This window comes from Lemur catta, chromosome 8, assembly GCF_020740605.2.
Source record: "Lemur catta isolate mLemCat1 chromosome 8, mLemCat1.pri, whole genome shotgun sequence".
NCBI classification, from domain to species: Eukaryota; Metazoa; Chordata; class Mammalia; order Primates; family Lemuridae; genus Lemur; species Lemur catta.
This window is the reverse complement of record NC_059135.1, coordinates 12370434-12391096: the sequence shown is the minus strand read 5'-3', so window position 1 is coordinate 12391096 and position 20663 is coordinate 12370434.

The window sequence follows — 20663 nt, the reverse complement described above, 5'->3', positions numbered from 1 at the left end:
ATTCACGTGCCAGGCAGTCTAGAGGCTCCTGAAGTGGACTGTAGAAATACGGAATATGGATTCAGACAAGATGGTACAGGCCTTCCAGTCTAACCCCCTATCAGGCTTCAACAGATCATTGACCCTAAGTTTTGAGTACTTCTCTTATAGGAGAGTCTTCTTCCTACCAAAGCATGCCACTTGCTTCTTTTTTTAATACTCATAAATGAGACAAGTGGTATTATTATCCCCATTTTATAGCAGAGGAAATAGGCACAAAAGTTAGGAGACTTGCCCAAGGTCAGGGATAATGAACACAGGTAGTCTGACTCAAGAGTTCATATCCTCAACATTCATTTATGCTGTGTCCTCCAGAATTGTACCCACCTCATCAGATATTTAAAATTTTTCTAATTGTCGTGGATACATAATAGTAGTACATATTTATGGGATACTTGCGATATTCTGATACAAGCATACAATGTATAGTGATCAAATCAGGGTAACTGGGGTATCCGTCGCCTCAAGCATTTATCATTTTTGTGGGTTGCTTTTTAACTAAAATTATTTACATTGACTAAAAATTGGTCTCCATGCAGCTTGTTCTTAGCTCTTCTCTTTGGAAACACTATGCAACACGTCAAATCCTTATTTTAATAAAAATTCTTGTTCCATCATGTTCCAGTGAGTCTCTACTCTCCAGATTAAGCAGCCATAATTTCTTCAGCTATCTGTCATCTAATGTGGGTTCAAGGGCCTTGAGTCCATCTCGGACTGTTCTAAGCATGTTTCCATTTGTTGATAGGCCTCTTGAATTAGGATATCCAGGTCTAAAGGCATCTGACTAGCATATAATAAACCGCCGCTATTTGTAAAGCCATTTGCAGAAAACAGTCCACAAAAGTGGGCAGTAAAAATCATTCTTGAAATTGTATTTCCTCTTTGAAATTATATTCAACAACAAAGCAGAGCCTAAAAATAACTTGTATAGTTATTGGAAATGACAAGATAGTTATTATTTATAGACAGTTTGATTGTATATCTAGAAAGCCCAAGAAAATGGATCCAAAATTTTATTTTGTAATCCACTCCTATGTTACAAAATAGACGCTTAAAAATCAATAGTTTTCCAAAATACTATCAATGACTATAAAGAAAAAAATAATTGAAAAGTATTCCACTGACAATAGGCCTCCACATATAAAATGCCCAGGAATTGTTTTTTAAAAAGTTCATAAAGTTTGTAATAAGAAAATCTAGCATTTTACTGAGATATAAACGAAAAGTTAAGGAACTGGAAACTATGTTCTTGAAAAGAAGGCTGGATATTTTAAAGAAGTCTTAATTGAACTTCCAATTTAGGTTTATTGAAAGTCCAATCAAAATATCAATAGGATTTAACAACAACAAGAACAATTGATGAAATCATTGTAAAGGTCATCTGGAAATAATTGTTATGAAGTATTGGAAAGTGAAGAGTGATTATTGGGGACTTGCCTTACTAGATTTTTCTAATAATACAATATGAAGTTATGATGAAAACAGCAAATATTGATGAATTTGCAGGCAGGACAAAGACAATTCCTAGAAGAATAAAATTGACAAAAATTGTGCAAAAATCCCAACCTCATAGTAATTTTGCAGATTAAAATAATGAAAAAATTTTTGGAGGGGTCTAAGAAGTTAGCAAAGATTTTGAAAACTAAAGTTAATGCAAAACAATTAGTTGACAAGTCTTTTTTTTAGATAAACAATTTAGTAATAAGTATTGAAGATATTTGAAAAGTTCTTTACATTGAACAAATTTAAAAAGAAAGAAACCAAATTCTTAACTGTAAACTTTAAATTCTACCTTCTAGACTTTACCTAAAAATGGAATCACATATGAAGATTTTTATAAAAGGATGCATGCTACACAGTACTTTAATAGCAAAACATTGGAAATAACCTAAATGCTCAAGAGAGGAGAACGAATAAGTAAAATATAATAAAGCCACAAAACAGAATAATATTCTGAACCTGAAAATGTTGAGTGAAAAAATTAGTGTACACAACTGTATATAGGACCATATCTAAACTGTGTAAAAAACATTGGAAAAAAATACCCCTGAAGGAAAACACTTCCTATCTCTGTGTGGTAAGATTTTTGGATGTTTTTATTGACTCATGTATATTATATGAATTATAAATTCTATAGTTATGTACAAGGCTTCTATAATGAAAAAATTAAGTAATGAAAATCGAATAGATAAGATGAAAGAAATTTAATAAAACAAACCAACGTTACATTTGTTTTGGACTTTTTGGTGACTTTTGATGAAGTCAAGTGATTAAGTCCAATGACTAGTAAAAACTGGCATTTCCTTATTTCTTTACCAAAGTAGTTTCTGTCTGTAAAATAGTTGTCATAATAATTTAAAAATTTGATGTATAATTGAAAGCTGTTTAGAATTAGTAAAGTTTTATGTAAATGCTAGGACTGATGGTTCCATAATTATTTGTGATTTATTTTTAAGTGTGTGATGTCCTATGAAGTGGAACGGGCCAAGGTTCCCATACATGGCTAATTTCCTCATCTTCTGCATCAGCTAGTAAGCATCATGCCTCCAGCCTCCAGCGTGAGTCAGTGCTGTGGGAATGGAGTGGGTCTCTGGCTCTTCCCAGATCTGAAAGCAAAGTTTTAGAAAAGAAAATTAGCCGCACTAGGATGTCTGCTTTTCAGACAGTGGAGAATTGGCACAAAGCATCTTCCTTCTATCTTCCTCAAATAAATAACAGCATTTTTTTTCTAGATATAAAATCATGCTTTGCTGGAATATGGTGTGTACGGTTAACTTACGGCTTCCTAGCTTGTCAGAATCTTCCATTTTAGTCGATGACGGAGAATGAGCAAGGTCAGAATAAAAGGCCGGGATTTTGACTGGATCATCACCACTTGATTGTATTTCCTTCTGTTCAGAAATATCCAATTGCCTTACCCTCCATGACATAATAGGGAAATGTCACTTACATGAAATCTTATGTCTTACTTTTCAAAAAGACATACATCCTGCTGGTATAAATTATTTAAAGGGCTGCTGAGAATTTCTACTTTTGCAGCATTTGCCAAGAATTTACTCTGACCTTGAACTTGATATGCAGCTATCGTGGCAGTGATTTCCCAGGTGACCAGAAGCATCTGGTGTTGCAGTGAGCCCAGACTCAGGACCAGATTTGACAGTCTGCCATTTTGCTGTTGTTTTGATATTTGAGTACCACAAAGTGGCAGAGCAGTCATGTGGAAAGGGAGGAAGCAATGCGAAGTTTTTGATGGGCACAGGACCCATGAATTGCTGATGAGTCTGTGAGAGGATGTTTAAGGATGCCCGGGGTGAACTCATATGAAAGAGATTAGCTGCCTCCCGGTGCAGCCAGATGTTCAGTGGTCCTGGCTTGGTTAGCTTTGTGTGCATGAAGTGACTTCCTTGGAGACAAGGTATGGAAGGAACATCCACCGTTTGATAGGTTGTCACTGGCCTGTGGGGAGTTTCCAATGAGAATAAGAATTTCAAGGAACCCCCTGAAACTGGCATGTGTCACAAAAATTTGAACAGATATAGTGGACAGGGTGAAGATCCAGGGTCTTGACTTCTGCTCTGTCACTAACTCATTATTAAATCCTATTCCTAACACATTGTAAAGATTATAACTCAAATGTCTTACAGAGAGAATCAGGTAAATTAAATGACTGGAGAGGCTGAGTTTGGTTAGCCGTTTGTTGCCATGAAGGGGTGCAGCTCTAGTGGTCCCATTCTTTAGACTGTCAACCCACAATAACCACAGAGTGGCTCTCAAAATCAGTGCGTTTATTTGGGAGTGAGCAGGGCGTCATAATCCAGGACATGCACGCTATGATGGATCAGAGGCATGTCTGAAGAGGCTGACAAGGGGAAGATTTTAAAGGCAAAAAGGAGAAGTTCACACAGGCTGTCTTGAAACAGAGTCCATTAATCACAGGGGCTTATTGCAGGAGCTGGCAACTATTCAGTGGTAACACTGATTGTTGCTAGGGAGACGTCTTCATAGAAGCAACGTATTTAGAATTTTTTGTTGTGTTGTCAGAGAAGTCTTTTTTTTTTTTTTTTTTTTGAGACACAGTCTCGCTCTGTCCCCCCCAGCTAGAGTCCAGTGGCCTCATCACAGATCACTACAACCTCAGTCTCCTGGGCTCAAGTGATTCTCCTGCCTCAGCCTCCTGAATAGCTGGGACTACAGTGCACACAACTACACCCAGGTAATTTTTTCTATGTTTTGTAGAGTCAGGGTCTTGCTCTTGCTCAGGCTGGTCTCAAACTCCTGACCTCAAGCGATCCTCCTGCCTTGGCCTCCCAGAGTGCTAGGATTACAGGTGTGAGCACCGCACCCGGCCTGTCAGAGAATTCTTGAAATAGTTCTTATTACAGCTATACACACATAAGGACCTTCCAAGAGTCTTCATCAGCAGCTTTCACCAAATTTTCCAAAAGAATCTGAGAATACAGATTTTTGTATGAGATCTCCACATTTGAAAAGATGGGCAGCTTAGGTAGAAGGAATAAGTTCTAATATTCAATAGTACAGTAAGAACATTATAGTTAACAATAACTTATTGTATATTTCAAAATAGCTAGAAGAATTGTAATGTTTCTAACACATAGAAAAGATAAATTACCCTGATTTGATTATCACACGTTATATATAGATATCAAAATATCACATATACCCCTAAAATATGTACTACTATATATCAATAAATTTTTTTTTAAAAGATAGGCAACTAATTGAACCTTTTATCATACATTGTGCAAATCCAAGTTTGAGGGGTTGGATTAAGTCTCTTGGTTTTCCATGTGTGTGGTTTCCAGGAGGCAGGCTGCTGCTTTTTCCCTTTGAAAAATATTATGGACTGAATGTTTACATTGCCCCCCTTTAAATTCGTATGTCAAAACCCTAACCCCCAAAATGATGGCATTAGGGGGTGGGGCCTTTGGGGGGTTGATTAAGTTTAGATGAGGTCATGAGGGTAGAGCCCCCTATGTTGGGATTAGTGTTCTTATAAGGAAAGAGACACCAGAGTGTCTTTGTTTTTCGAAAAGATATTGCTTAACTGGGTGTGGTGGATGTGGCTATAGTCCCAGCTACTTGGGAGGCTGAGGTGGGAGGATCACTTGAGCCCCGGAGTTTGAGGCTGCAGTGAGCTATGATAGAGCCACTGTGCTTTAGGTCTGGATGACAGAACGAGACCCTGTCTCAAAAAAAAAACAACAAAAAAATACACACACAAAAAAAAGCACCCAAGAAAAGATATTGTTTCTTCCCTTGATATTGTTTCTTCCCTCAAGGGAGTCACACTCTCTTGGCTCATATGTATGATATTACAGTTTTCCTCTAGGACTGACTTCTTTCATTAGAACACAAAGGAGGGTAAGTGGCACCTGAGCAGCACGTGTCTGTTACCTGTCCCTGCAGGTCATTGATTCAACCTGTTGCTTATCAGCACTTTCTTTAATGAAAGACAGATACTTCTCTGTTAATCTCTGTCCCCCTTAATTGCCATCATTACACTCCATTGTGCTGCTCATTGACCAGCACCTTGGGCAGGAATACAGAGAATTACGTCTGAAATGGAGGAGGAAAAAAGATGGAGAGGGACTAAGCCAACATTACAAACTCTCGCTTTGCAGTCAACATTCTGAAATTTAAAAAATCTGATTAATTATATCAGAATTGCTTTGTAGAGCCACTTCAGGTTTCCTATGCTGTATCCAGTTACTGTTGTCTTGATTCTTTAGCTCTTATTTCTTGACACTTATTTACCACACCAATAGGTGTGTAACAAAACTGTAAAAAGATTTAAAAAGATTTTTAAGTTGGAAGAAATAGCAACATTCTTGGGGATAATAATGCTATTTTACATTCGTGTAGTACAATAACCATTACGAAGCATTTTTGTCTTCATCGCTCTACTTTGTCCCCAGAGCATCTTGCTCTGTTTGATGCTATTTTGTGCCATGATGGGCAGAGTGAGCTTAGCAGTTAAATGGCCCTGGGTTAAAATTCCATCTCTGCCACTTTCTAGAGGTAGGACTCGTATGAACTGAATGTCTTCAATATTTATTTGTTGAAGCCCTAACCTCCAGTATGGCTGTATTTGGAGATGGGGCCTCTAAGGAAGTCATTAAGTTTAAATGAGATCATAGCAGCAGAGCCCTGATCTGATAGGATTAGTGTCCTCCTAATAAGAGACACCAGAGAGCTTGTGCTCTCTCTCTGTGCAGACGCAGAGGGAAAGCCACGTGAGGGTAAATCAAGAAGGCAGCCGTCTACAAGCCAGGAAGGGAGCCCTCACCAGAAACTGAACTTGTTGGCACCTTAATTATGGACTTGTAGCCTCCAGAACCATGAGAAAATAAAATTCTGTTGGCCAAGCCACTCAATCTGTGCTATTTTGTTATGGCAGCTCAAGGTGACGAATACCAGGACATACCATTGACTATCTGAGCCACATCTGCACCGGGGGGATCAGAACCCCCAGGTCATTGCTGCCTCACTCACTCAGTGCTCCGTTCACATGCCAGCTCCTCAGAGGGACCTTCACTATCTGATATAGCTGCCCGTCACACCCTATCTCCTCACCTTGTTGTACTGCTCTTCCTGGCACATGTCTACTTGACACGATATAATTTTGTCTTTTTTTCTTACTCATTGTGTGTCTCTCCCACTGGAATGTAGGTATCACTCAGTCTGTTTTGGCTTTTGCTGTATCCTAGTAACTTAGAAGAGTACCTGGCACATAGCAGGCATCAATAAACATTTGTCAAATAAATACGTTAATGTGGGGTTAATGGAATAAATAATGTATAGGATCTTGGAGAGTGTCTCTCTCATGGTAGATCCTCAAGTGATGGTAGCTATGATGAAAAGTATGACATATGAACACAAATTTTGTTCATGCTTTTTTTTTTTGAGATAGGATCTTGCTATGTTGCCCAGGCTAGACTGTAGTGTCTATTTACAGGTGCAAACATAGAGCACTACAGCCTTGAACTTCTGGGTTCAAGTGATCCTCCTGCCTCAGCCTCCCAACTAGCTGAGACTACAGGTGCGTATGCCATTGCACCCAGCTGTTCATGCATTTTTATTAACAAGCATTTATTTAATTCCTTCATACATGCTAATAACTAAGCTGGGCACATAAACACAAGCCCAAGGTCGTAGAATTAATTAGAGGCTTGATAAAATCTAGATCATCTGAGAGCACTCAGATGTTTTGGAAGTCTGATCTGATCTTTCCATTAATAATTTGCCTGTGTACTTCTGCCATCCAAGTTGAAAATACAGCTATATTATTTTGTTTTACTACTAGTAAAATAGTTCCCGCCTTTGGAATGAAAGAGGTTAGATAGAGAAAAACTCAAGTCAATCAGAAAAATATATGTATTTGGAAGGTTTGTGGTTGTTACAACAGTGGTGTAATTAATGGAAAGACAACAAATGATACAGTAGGAAGATGCAGTTTTAAAATTTTTAATAAGCATGTGGAAATTTATTGAGGTGCTACACAAAGGAGAGTGTTGATGGCCCCAAAAGAAAGTAAGGAATTCTCAGTTCCCCGAGTTCCACAAGGATGAAAAGCTGGTGGTAGCACCTGCCCAGAACCACAGTTTTGTTGGGTGCGAGAGGCTGAGAAGCTGTCCTTCATTATTACCTTAGGGATTTGGGAGTGTTTAGTAACTTGGGGTCCACCACCATCCTTCTACCCCCCATTCCTTGCTACCTGACTCTTCCAGAAGCTCTGGCTACAAATCATGCTGATCATCGGGAATAAATAATGAATGTAAACCGCTCCAGTACATTCTTGAATGTTTACTGCGTGATTAGGTGGATCAAAGATCCATTTTCTAGGCCAATGAAAGAACAGTTTAGAGACACTAGAAATCAATCCAGGAGTTCTAACATCTGTTCCATGGAAGTTCCCAAAGGAGTAAAGGGCAACCATGATAGATTAGATACGTCAGTAAATTATTTGCAACTCACCAGGACATGATTTCTCTTTTCCTATTCTGGAATTTGGGTTGTCCTTGTGACTTGATTTGACCAATAGAAATGGTGAGGGTGATATGTGACTTCCAAAGATAGACCTTAAGAACCCTTAAAGTTTCTGTTTTTGCCCTCTTAGAGTGCTGCCTTGGACTTCCACATCATGAGGAAGCCCATATGGAGGGAGTGCTCCAGCCTTACCAGCTGTTCCAGCCCAGCCCAGCCCCAGCCGACTCCCCAGCTGAAGGCAGCTGCATGAGTGACCCCAGGCAAGGCCAGCAGAAGAACCACCCAGGTAACTCACAGAAATAAGGGATTGTTCTAAGACATGAAGTTTTTATTTATTTATTTTTTTATGGAGCAACAATACAGGTTAGAAAACAAAAGAAGAAAATTTATCTGGGCTGAAAAATGGCATGCCTTCTTGAGTGTTGACCAGGATGAATTTTTCAAAAGGGTTTCTATCTGGATATATTTTAATGTGTCTACTATCAGAACCTGTAAGATGAAAAGAAAAACCTAAAAGTTTCTAGAGCTAAAAACAAAATGAAACAAAACAAAAAACAAAAATCTGCCTTCCTAAAAGATTTGTCTTCAGCAACACTGAGACTTAGAAGAAAAGGAGACATTATCATCCAAGTCCTGATATAAAATAATTTTGATTCTAGAATTATATACCCAGGTAAACAGGTATTTAAGTGTGAAAACAAGATAAGGAGAATTCAGGACCTGCTAGAACTCTCAAAGCTCCACTAAAGCAAAGAGAAAAGAAAGCACAGTTCTGGAAACACAAAGAAGAGATAATGGCAACAAAATTTTGGAAGCTGCAAATCAGATAGGTAAGTGGTAACTTAAAGCAGGCATGGAAGACGAGGTTGAAAGCCTGATAAGATTCTTAAAATGGCTAATTCATCATGCAGATGCTGAGAGTTCAGAAATATCAGGTACCCATGAAGGTACAGGTATGGGAAGGTCCAAAACAAGGAGAATTGGTTGAAGCAGTTAGATCCTTAGATGCCCTTTTCACCTCATATATCCAATAAGCTACCCAAGTGTTAATATGAAACTAGGGATTTATTCTCTGGAGGGGATGAACCAAAGGGACTCTGAACTGGGCACACCAAGTCAAAGGTGTGAATGTCACTCTGAAGACAGGGGATTAAGTGAGTATCAACCTGCTGAATGGTGGCTATGTAAGAACTGATTTTGAAATGCCCATCAATACATGAGTGGATTAGTAAAATGTGGTATATGTATACCATGGAGTATTACTCAGCTATAAGAAATAACGGTGATACAGAATCTCTTTTGTTCTCCTGGGGAGAGTTGGAACCCATTCTACTAAGTGAAGTATCCCAAGAATGGAAAAACAAGCACCACATGTACTCACCAGCAAATTGGTTTCTCTGATCATCACCTAAGTGCACAATTGGGAATAACACCAATTGGGTGTCGGACAGATGTGGGGGGTGGGGGGAGGGGATGGGTGTATACCTACATAGTGAGTGCAATGTGCACTGTCTGGGGAATGGACACGCTTGAAGCTCTGACTTGGAGGGGTAGGGGGACATGGGCAATATACATAACCTAAACTTTTGTACCCCCATAATAAGCTGAAATAAAAAAAATATATAACTTGATATACTATTAAGAAAAAAAAAGAACTGATTTTGGCAAAACAGGTTTATAATTCTTAGTTAATTTTCTTTGACTTCTGGGACACTGAACAGCCCTGTAAGATCTATAGATACTGTCAATGGATGGTTCCCTAAGTTAATGCCTAGCGTGGCCTGGTCACCCAGTAATGAGAGGAGTTTTCTCTCTCCACCTCTCTCTCTTATATGCACACATACATTCCCATGTACACTTAGTTTAGTGTCAGCTTGTAGTACTCCACTTGGAATATAGTTAGGTAGTAAACCATGAACAAATTGAGAAAAGCATCTAACACAAAAGCCAAAATAAACAGAAGAGACTATCTGTAAGAAACAGACAATGTAGGGGGGGGGGAAGAAAATTCAAAAAGTAACTATAGTTCATATTTCTGGAAAAGTATGTGAAGAATAGTGTTAACAGAACAAAAACATATAAAAGTAGAACATTTAGAGAAATAGCCTCTGGAAATGAAAAATCAGATGGCAGAAATGTATGGGTCACATTCTCTTGTGATCCATGTTAATATTAACAAGAGGAGAGATCTCTACTCCTACTCGCAAGAAATTGACAAAATAGAAATTTTAAAACAGCCATGTTTTAAAAAGGAAATTAAAACTATTAAGAATGAATGAAGACTGGGCGTGGTGGCTCACACCTGTAATCCTAGCACTCTGGGAGGCCAAGGCAGGAGGATCGCTCAAGGTCAGGAGTTCGAGACCAGCCTGAGCAAGAGCGAGACCCTGTCTCTACTAAAAATAGAAAGAAATTATCTGGCCAACTAAAAATATATATAGAAAAAAAAATTAGCTGGACATGGTGGCGCATGCCTGTAGTCCCAGCTCCTCGGGAGGCTGAGGCAGGAGGACCGCTTGAGCCCAGGAGTTTGAGGTTGCTGTGAGCTAGGCTGACGCCATGGCACTCATTCTAGCCAGGGCAACAAAACAAGACTCTGTTTCAAAAAAAAAAAAAAATTAATGCAAATCTCTGGATTAACTATAACAATCTTCAGAGGAAAATTTATATCTGAAGTGAATTCATTTAAATGCATTTACCAAATCTGTTTTATTTTTCCTTTTTGGCTCAGGGACAAACTACATTTTCCAGCTTTCCCTGTGGTTAGGTGAGACTGTGTGACTGAATTCCAGCCAATGGAACGTGGGTAGAAGTAATTATGCTACTTCCATGCCTGACCGCTAAAATGCCTCGTCTCTGAAACTTCCATCTTCATTCTCGTTGTTTTCCCCATTGGTTGGCCAAAGAGAGGGGTTCAATCAAAGCAAGTTGCAGGTGCCCAGTAAATGTTAACCATGCTTTCTTGCTTTTGTCTCTGGTTACTGAGTGCTTTTAAATCCAGGCTGATGGGATACCTACTAGCTTAGCATGCAGTGAACAACATATTTGAAGTTCTTAACCCATGATGCAATAGTTTGGAAAGGTTTCTTTACCACAAGCATTGAGAGGTTGAAACAATTTGTTCTTTTATTCATTTGTTCGTTCACTTATATAGTCAGCAAATATTTATTAAGCATCTATCTATCTATTGTACTATATTGGGCACGGGAAACAGGTTTCATGACTTACTAAGGGAGACAACCAAATAAATACATAAAATAATCAAAACACAGATTGTAATTAATATTATGGTTAGTATTACATTTGGAATAAAGAAACCACCAAGGAGAATCTTCTTTAAGGAGAATGATCAGGGAGCCCTCTCTATGTCATAGGGTGAGAACTTGATATCTGCAAAAAGCTCAGCCAGCTTATGTTAATAAAAGGCCTTGCAGACAGCATGGTAAAGTTTGGCTTTTAGTTTAAGTATTTAAGATCCTAAGGGCTATTGAGTGAAGAATATATTAGAATAGATAATAAGTAACTGGTAATAAATCCTGGTGAGGAGATAGGATGATTTGTGAGAAAATATTTTTATAATTCATTAATATGTCAGATAAGGAATTTCTCCTACCCATAGTATTTTAGTGAAATAGTTTTCAATCCCAAACTTGACAGTAATGGTCTTGTTGTGATATTTCTGCTAGTGGCCTGCTTTCTGCTTGACTTCATTGCTCATGGTAGAGAAAAACATTTTATTTTCAGAAAATATTATTTAACCATGTCTGATTACTTTAAATGGCAAGCCACCCTTGGATTTGTCTGAGGACGAATTGTCTAACTGAAGTTTGTGATTGAACTTCTGCGGTGGTGGTGGAGAATTCTTATTCTAAAGAGAAGAGATGAACTATTACCTTTTGTTCTCTTATTAGTTTATACTAGAGACTATTCAAAATGAACCATGCTATTTTGACTACTGCCGTTGTATTAGAACAAAGAGCATTCTTTGTTTCTTATGCCATTAGGGTGTGTTTGGTAAAGGAAGAAATGAATAGTCGTTTTCTCTGAATATTTTTAAAAAATAAATAGAAGGTACTCTGCCATTAGAAGGAACACTAAGAATGTCTGTTTATTTAGTTCTTCAAAAAAAATGGTTAGTGTCCTTACAAATTGAGCCTTGTGTCTGGACCTTCTCTAAGCATGAATAATGAAAATAATGAGACTATTCGACTCTGGATTGAATCTCTGTGAAGTCATTGGCACGTGGTATCATGTAGTCTGGCTGGGTGGGAAGACCTGAAATAGAATTCCCATGCCTCCTTCTGCTCCCTAACTCCACTGCCCTGGTGGTGGACTGAGACAGAACTCTTACTCATTAGTAATAACCCACTTGGTGTCAGAAACAAGGCAGCCCCTGGCAATGGTTGCACAGGGCAGAGGAGTCGTATGAACATGGGACTGTTACACACATAGACAAGAAGGGGCTAAGTTCTCTTTCTGAACTAGTCATGATTGCAATTTAATGACAGGGGTTGGATTTTGGTTCGCTTCTTTTATATATAAGTTTTATACTAGATTTGGTTCAATGGATTTTATATTAAACTTGGTTAATGAGCATATTAATAGAAACATATAGGTTGAATTTAACAAACAAAATACACAGGTTTTGGCTGCATTTGTGATTTTGCTCAAAAAATTTTTCCATCAAATATTTAATAGTTTACTCTTGGTTTGATTTGATTCAAATTCTTGGTCTCTGAAAATGCTTATAAATTAAGCGAATGGCCATCTTTTTTTTTTTTTGGTTTGATTGTTTTTTTGATAGCTATTCACTTGCTGAAGCAATGTTGAGGTCATCTCCAGCTCTAGGCTTTGTGATTTAAACAGGAAAACATGTTATTCTTGTTTAGAAATCTGGCCATCATCTGCAATTTTTGGTATGTTGCTATATAAATAATAGCAATATATCATAAGGTGGGCTTAAAAAGGCATCAGAACTAAAAGATACCAATAAATGGTTTTTTTAACTAAAGTTTCTGTTTATATTGCCATTACCAGTTTTTTTCTGACAATTCATTTATTTTGAACTAGTCAATCAAATTACGTTTTTGGAATTGAGCTTTTGGATCCTCTATTTTTCCTTTTTAAATTTTCTTGGTAGTTAAGCATTTTCCTGGGTTTTAAATCTTGCCTCTTTTACGTAACTCAGGGAAAATGGTTAATCAAAAAGGCAAGGGTTTAGAGACATTGGATAGTGATGATGTGACACCAAAATAGGGAATCTTGCTGGGCTATTATTTATTTCTTCTGAGTTTTTTTTAAAAATACAAAGAGCAATTAAGTGCTGAGGCACATTTAGCTATAATTTTTACTGCAAATAGATCACAGATATCAACCTTTAAAAAATGTGTTATTTTCAAACAATCAATGCTATGCTTCGTTATTGGAAAGGTACTTTCATCACACAACAATCAACACAGAGGACTTCTGTGACCAAATGTACATGGGTTTTCCCCCCACACCAAGCAAGCAGGCAATTCTGTCATGGACAGCAGTTGGGTGTCCTTCAATTCAAGTCTCACAGGGTGAGGGCTCTGTCCTCAAGGCTGCCCCCCCATGCCAGTCACAAGCCCCAGGTTCTTCTACCTGTGCTTCTAACTGATCAGAAATAACTTGGGATTCCCACGACCCCCTCTTTGGGTTTGATTAATTTGCTAGAGTGGCTAGAACAGACATCATATCATTCCATTTGTGTGATGTTCTAAAATAGGCAAAACTAACACATGTATAAAAAAATTGAAACAGTGGTTGTCTCAAGGGGTTAGAGGTAAATATTCACTGTGGGGCATGAGGAAACTTTCAGGGGTGATGATAATGATATATATCTTGAAAGGGGGGGTACATCACACAGGAACAAGCATTTATCAAGACACATCAACGAGTACACTTCATATTTGTGTATTACTTCATGTAAATTTTATTTCCCCAAAATTGTGAACAATTTTTTTTTTTTTTTTTTTGTGAGACAGAGTGTCACTTTGTTGCCCGGGCTAGAGTGAGTGCCGTGGCGTCAGCCTAGCTCACAGCAACCTCAAACTCCTGGGCTTAAGCGATCCTCCTGCCTCAGCCTCCTGAGTAGCTGGGACTACAGGCATGCACCACCATTCCCGGCTAATTTTTTCTATATATATTTTAGTTGGCCAGATAATTTCTTTCTATTTTTAGTAGAGATGGGGGTCTCACTCTTGCTCAGGCTGGTCTCGAACTCCTGACCTCGAGCGATCCACCCACCTCGGCCTCCCAGAGTGCTAGGATTACAGGCGTGAGCCACTGTGCCCGGCCAAAATTGTGAACAAATTTTAAACTCTGATTGATGATATTCATGCTGAAGTTTTTAGGGATGAGATATACTGATGTCAATCATTTACCCTAAATATACTAAAAAATAAGATACAGTGATAGGCGATTACAGGAATGAATAGATGGATAAATGTGTGATAAAACAAATACAGAAAATGTTTATTGTAGCTTGTAGGCAAGAGCATAAAGAAGTGGGTGGTTCCCTTGTAATTATTTTTGCACATCAAATTTCACCTTTCATTTAAGGTCCACTGGGGACTGTATCAAGTTCATGAAACCCTTCTTAACACCCTATATCTCCTTGGTCTTTTCCTCCTCTGAATTCTTTTAATAAATGCAGCAGACACCACACATTGTCACAGTTGATTATGCACTGTCATGCATTTATGTAATCATGTAAACAGCATTTATCTCCTTGACTAGGATATAAACTTCTTGCCAGCCAAGACTAGTCTCATTGCTTTTAATTTCTCTCTTTTAGTACTCCCTCTCCAGCAACTGCAGCATTTACAGGAGTATTGTCACAGCATGATAATGTTTGTTCGTGCAATTAATCTTCAAGACACAGATAATAACTGTGGCTCCTTCATAATTTTTCTGACTAGTTTGCAGTTGATATTTCAAGGCTGGCCTAGCCCTAGAGTACTAGACTAATCTGTTTCCTGGATAGATTTCATTGTCCATTTTGTATGCCTGGATGTTTACTGTTTATAGCTCAATAGCATCCACAGAGAAGAACAGCTCTAGAAGACATTTATAGAGAAGAGCTGAATGAAATGTCTCCAGTGAACCAAACCCAACCTATTGCATTCATATGCAGCACTTGGCAGAGTGATTCTTTCCTTGGCAGTCTTCAGAGATACTAAGACAGTGTGAAAAGCTCTTGAGTCAAAATGACATGCACACCAGCTGTATACAGATATCCCTATTCAACAGACAAAAATGGATCAACAATTACAAGATCATCAGAGGGTGGCTTGCATCAGGACTGCCTCTGGGATGTAGATGCTGATCTCGCATTTCCTCAGGGACTGATGACCCCGTGGAGACAGAACTACTGCAATGTGAGCTGCTAATATAGTCCTTGCTGCTAATTTTAGGAACAACAGTCTCTAGGATTCGTGAATAGGAGCAATTAATCTATACCAAGAAGATTATTAGAATCCAAAAACTAGGTTATTAATCTCAAAGATAATGATGGATTAAATATCATAAGATATAATTTCTACTTCCTTCATATTTGACATTTAGTAATTATGACAGTTGAATCTCTTGAGTTTTTATACATTATGTTTTAGAGACAATCTGAAATATATTAAACACAGTGTTATTGTAGTTTTTGGAGTGAGGTAAAATTCTAACCTAAAAATTTATTAGTTTCAACAAGACAGCTTTCTGTTATTCATCATTTCAAGACGACCTTTTCGGAATCTGACTTTGTCTTTGAACTTGCTTAGCTATGCTCCTAGGATGGGAAGGTCTCCTCTCCAAGAGGTGTCCAGAGCGCTGTTGGCCTAGGTGGGATGAGAAACATCTGCTTTCTACTTTGTCTTTGGATTCCACCATTCTGACTTTGAAATAATTATACCATATCCCCCAAATCCCACAGACTTGACTAAGAAATTTATTTTTTTAAAATTATTTTTGTTGTGGTAAAAATACATATAAAATATACCATGTTAACCATTTTAAGTATACAATTCAGTAGCGTTAGATATCTTCACATTTAACCAGAACTGCTTCGTCTTGCAAAACTGAAACTCTGTCCCCATTAAACAATAACTCACCATTTCCCCCTCTGCCAGCCCTGGCAACCACCATTCTATTTTCTGTTTCTATGAAGTTGAATATTTTAAATACCTCATAAAATGGAATCATACAGTATTTGTCTTTTTGTGACTGGCTTATTTCACTTAGCATAATGTACTTAAGGTTCATCTACGTTGTAGCACTTGTCAAAATTTCCTTCCTTTTAAAGGCTAATACTCCATTATGTGTGTTTGTCATACTTTAAAAATCCATTCATCTGTTAAGGGACATTAGATTGTTTCTATATCTTGGTTATCGTGAATAGTGTTGCTATGAACATGAGTCTGCAAATATTTTTCTGAGTTCCTGCCTACAATTCTTTTGGATATATCCCCAGAAGTAGAATTGCTAGATCATATGGTAATTCTATTTTTATTTCTTGGAGAAACTTCCATACTCTTTTCTATGGTGGCTGCACCATTTTACATTCCCACCGATAGTGCACAAAGATTCCAATTCCTCTACATACTTTCCAACAGTTACATCCTGTGTTTTTGATACTAGACATCCTAATGGGTGTAAAGTGTAATGCCTACTTTTTAACAGAAAAAATCATTACTTTCTAGCCAAAGGAGTTGAAAATATCTAAAGTACGTAATCCAAATAGGAGTCACTCTCCATTAGACTTGTGGTCTATCATTTCTTACGTTGCTCATGGGTTTGCTCTTTATTTTATTTTTTATTTTTTAAAATTTTTTTAATTCCTCAGGTTTTATTTTTATTTATTTATTTTTTCTGAGACAGGGTCTTGCTGTTTCCCAGGCTGAAGTACAGTGCTGTGCACTCATAGCTCACTGCAGCCTTGAACTTCTGGGCTCAAGGAATCCCCCACAACCTTGGCCTCACAAAGTGCTGGGATTGTAGATGTGATCCACCCCATGTGGCCCAACTTCTCAGTTTTTTTTTCATTTCAGTATATTATGGGGGTACAAAAGTTTAGGTTACATATATTGCCCTTGCCCTCCCCCCGCCCCCCGAATCAGCGCTTCAAGTGTGTCCATCCCCTAGACGGTGCGCATTACACTAATTATGTATGTATACACCCATTCCATCCCTCCCACATCTGCCCGACTCCCGATTGATGTTATTCCTGAATGTGCTCTTAGGTGATGATCAGTGAAACCAATTTGATGGTGAGTACATGTGGTGCTTATTTTTCTATTCTTGGGATGCTTCACTTAGTAGAATGGGTTCCAGCTCTATCCAGGAAAATACAAGAGGTGCTATATCACCATTATTTCTTATGAGTAAGTAGTACTCCATGGTATACACATACCACATTTTATTAATCCACTCATGTATTGATGGGCACTTGGGTTGTTGCCACATCTTTGCAATTGTGAATTGTGCTGCTGTAAACATTTGGGTGCAGATGTCTTTGTTATAGAATGTCTTTTGTTCTTTTGGGTAGATGCCAAATAATGGGATTGCTGGATCGAATGGTAGGTCTACTTGTATCTGTTTAAGGTATCTCCATATTGCTTTCCACAGAGGTTGCACTAGTTTGCAGCCATACCACCCTGAATGTGCCCAATGTCATCTGATATTGGAAGCTAAGCAGGGTCGGGCCTGGTTAGTAGTTGGATGGGAGAGTTTGCTCTTTAGATTTCTGACGTTAGTTCTACACTGATGTTATCATCTACCTCAGTCTGACTGAGCTGAATTCTAACAGCAAAGTTTAACAGTCCTCTTTTCCATGGTGAATAAATGTCTCTAAGAGAAACTACATTCTAGAATTGGGAAACACTGACAATGCAGTCTTAGTCTGCCCCTATGGAGATGATGTGAATTAAAGTAGATTCTCACCAAGGACCTCACTGTTCTCACTGGTCTAGATGGGAGTTGGTCTAGATGAGAGGCAGCAAATCTAAGTGCCCACAAGACCCGGGTAGGCCCTGGAAATGAGCGAGGCGGGCTGGCTGTAAAACATCAGAGCAGCAGCGTCCTTGTTAAACTGTGGAGTAGGAGTACGTGCTCCTTCCAAAGGAGGAAGCCAGCACTCACCTCTGACGTACTGTGCCATGAAGAAACATGGACTTTTGTCCACACTGTGTATTGCTAGATCTTAAAGCTTGTCAAGAAAAGTTGAAAAATTTAAAATATGTCAAAAATTTTAATTAAAAGAAAAACACTGGTGTGTAGGACAAATAAAACACATTTTGGGGTGGAATGTGGCTGTTATCTGGTGGTTTGCAATATTTGGGCTAGATGATCTCTAAGGTCCTTTGAGTTCTAAAATTCTTTGATTTCTAAATTTCAAAAATAGATTAAAACTAACGGCAATAGTCGGGGTCTGTGATTCTATTTTTTATCTTGGATCACTCAAAACTATAGGCTGCTGTCTTGGTTTCAGTAGCATGGATCAAAATGACTCAATTGTTTGATAGATAGACACTGTCTCCTTAAGCACTGTATTTATCTTCAGTGAATTGCACTAAGAAAGATTTGTGTGACAACTCATATCACATTTGAAAATGATACATGGCTCTCTGTAGCAAAAACTGCTGTCTTTTATTTGATTCCTCAGATCTGTTTTGAATTTCAGCAAAATCGGAGAGATAAAAAAATTCAGTTCGTGTCTCAATTAATTTCATGAACTGAAGGACAGATGAGATTTCTTTTTGCTCCAGATTTCCCTGTCCCTGCAGGATTGTTGCAGAATATTGGGGGCTGTCAGAATGTTTTTCCTTTGATAAGAATGCAGCAGTGATTGACATTTGTTCCCTGCCCAATGTCCTCTTCCTTTGTTTCCTTCTTTTGTTAAGAGAATGTTGATTTCCCAGTGGAGAACCACTCCTGCCATGCTGGAAGCCTAGAACAGTGGTTCTCAAAGTGTGGTTCTCCAGAACAGCAGCATCGGCATCACTCGGGAACTTGTTAGAGATATACACTCTCAGGCTCTGCCCGCTAGTTCGAGTGATGCTGGTGTGGCTGAGCCTGGCCTTGTAGGCACTGTGTTAGTTTAAGGGTGAACATATGACCTATGTCAGTGAGTTTCAAACTTTATAGTGAATCAGAATCACTTGGGTTTGTTGAATTCCACATGCAATAGTGAGCTGTTGCCTCATGTATGCTATAGGAAAAACCACCCCAAATCTAAGTTGCATACAACAGGAAGTATTTATTTTTCCTTTACACATGCTAAGATTGGCTGGGCTTGGCTCCTGGATTGCTCCATTTGTCTTTCATCCTCCCTGGGCCACTGGCTACTCAACTCAAAGCATAGTCCTTCAATGAGTAAAGCAAAGTACAAGACCAAGTTCCACTGTACAAGCCTATTTCAACCTAACTCAAGTCACATCTACTAATATTCTGATGGCGAATACTGACATCAAAAGCTCTCATGAACGTTGAGAGGGAGATAATGATATTTACTGAATGATAATCTAATGTATAACATTTGGGAGAAAGTACTTTTTTTCTACTACTTTTTTTAAGCTGGGAAACTATAGTGTTGGACCTGCTAGTGGCTGACTTTGCAGCCATATACGCAGAGCCTGCCTCAGAATAAAGCCAATTAAAAGAAAATTAAAGATGAAAGCTAAAGAGAGAGAGAGAGATTCCTGAAGATACAGCCATGTTGGAAACCAGATCTACCATTGAACATTTTCGTTAGGTAAACCAATACTTCTGTTTTTCCTAAGCTGGTTCTTGTATCCAAAAGTCCTTATGTCCACAGCCATGACCAAATATTTAATAGGTAGTTTTCAGTTTGTAGGTCTTCATCAATCCTGAGACAATGGACATTTCAATAAATGCTATATTTAAGTTGCTGTATTGAAATGTTTACTGCTTTTGTAGTATAGTGGTATTCTAGAAGTTTGATTCAAAGTTAAAGCGACTTCAATAGAATTAGTCTTTAACCAAACACTTTAATATCCCTATAATATTTCACTTGGTGATATCCCAAAGGATTAAATAAAAGTTAAGGATCTAAGTTCCTAAGAAAGGAACTTCATATCCTTGGGAGAGTCCAGGCAGATTACATGTATTAGAAATCACATAATGATATAACAACACTAGAAACAATATTGGCTTAAATGAGCTGAGTTCTTAAGTTTTCTTTTTTCTCTCCAGAAATAGGCAGCCTAAGATTGGCATGACGCTCCCTCATCATCTTGGGCCTGGCATCCTTCTATCTGTTCTGCCATCCTTAAAGTATGCCTGCCAATCTTCCCCCTGCTCCAAGATGGCTGCCAGGACTTGGGCTCACAAACCAGGCAGGAGGGAGGAAGTGAAAAAGAGCAAAACAGGCGCAGGCCAGCTGTCTGCTGTTCTTTTAAGGAACTTTCTAGAAGTGTCACCTGACACTTCCACTTATATGTCATTTGTGAGACCTTAATCACAAAGACACAGCAAGGTTGCCTGAGAAATATAATCTTTGTCTTGGCACCTTCATCCCTTGCTTAAAACCATGGTTGTGTTACTGAGAAAGAAGGGCAGAATGGACATTGGGGAGGCACCCAGCC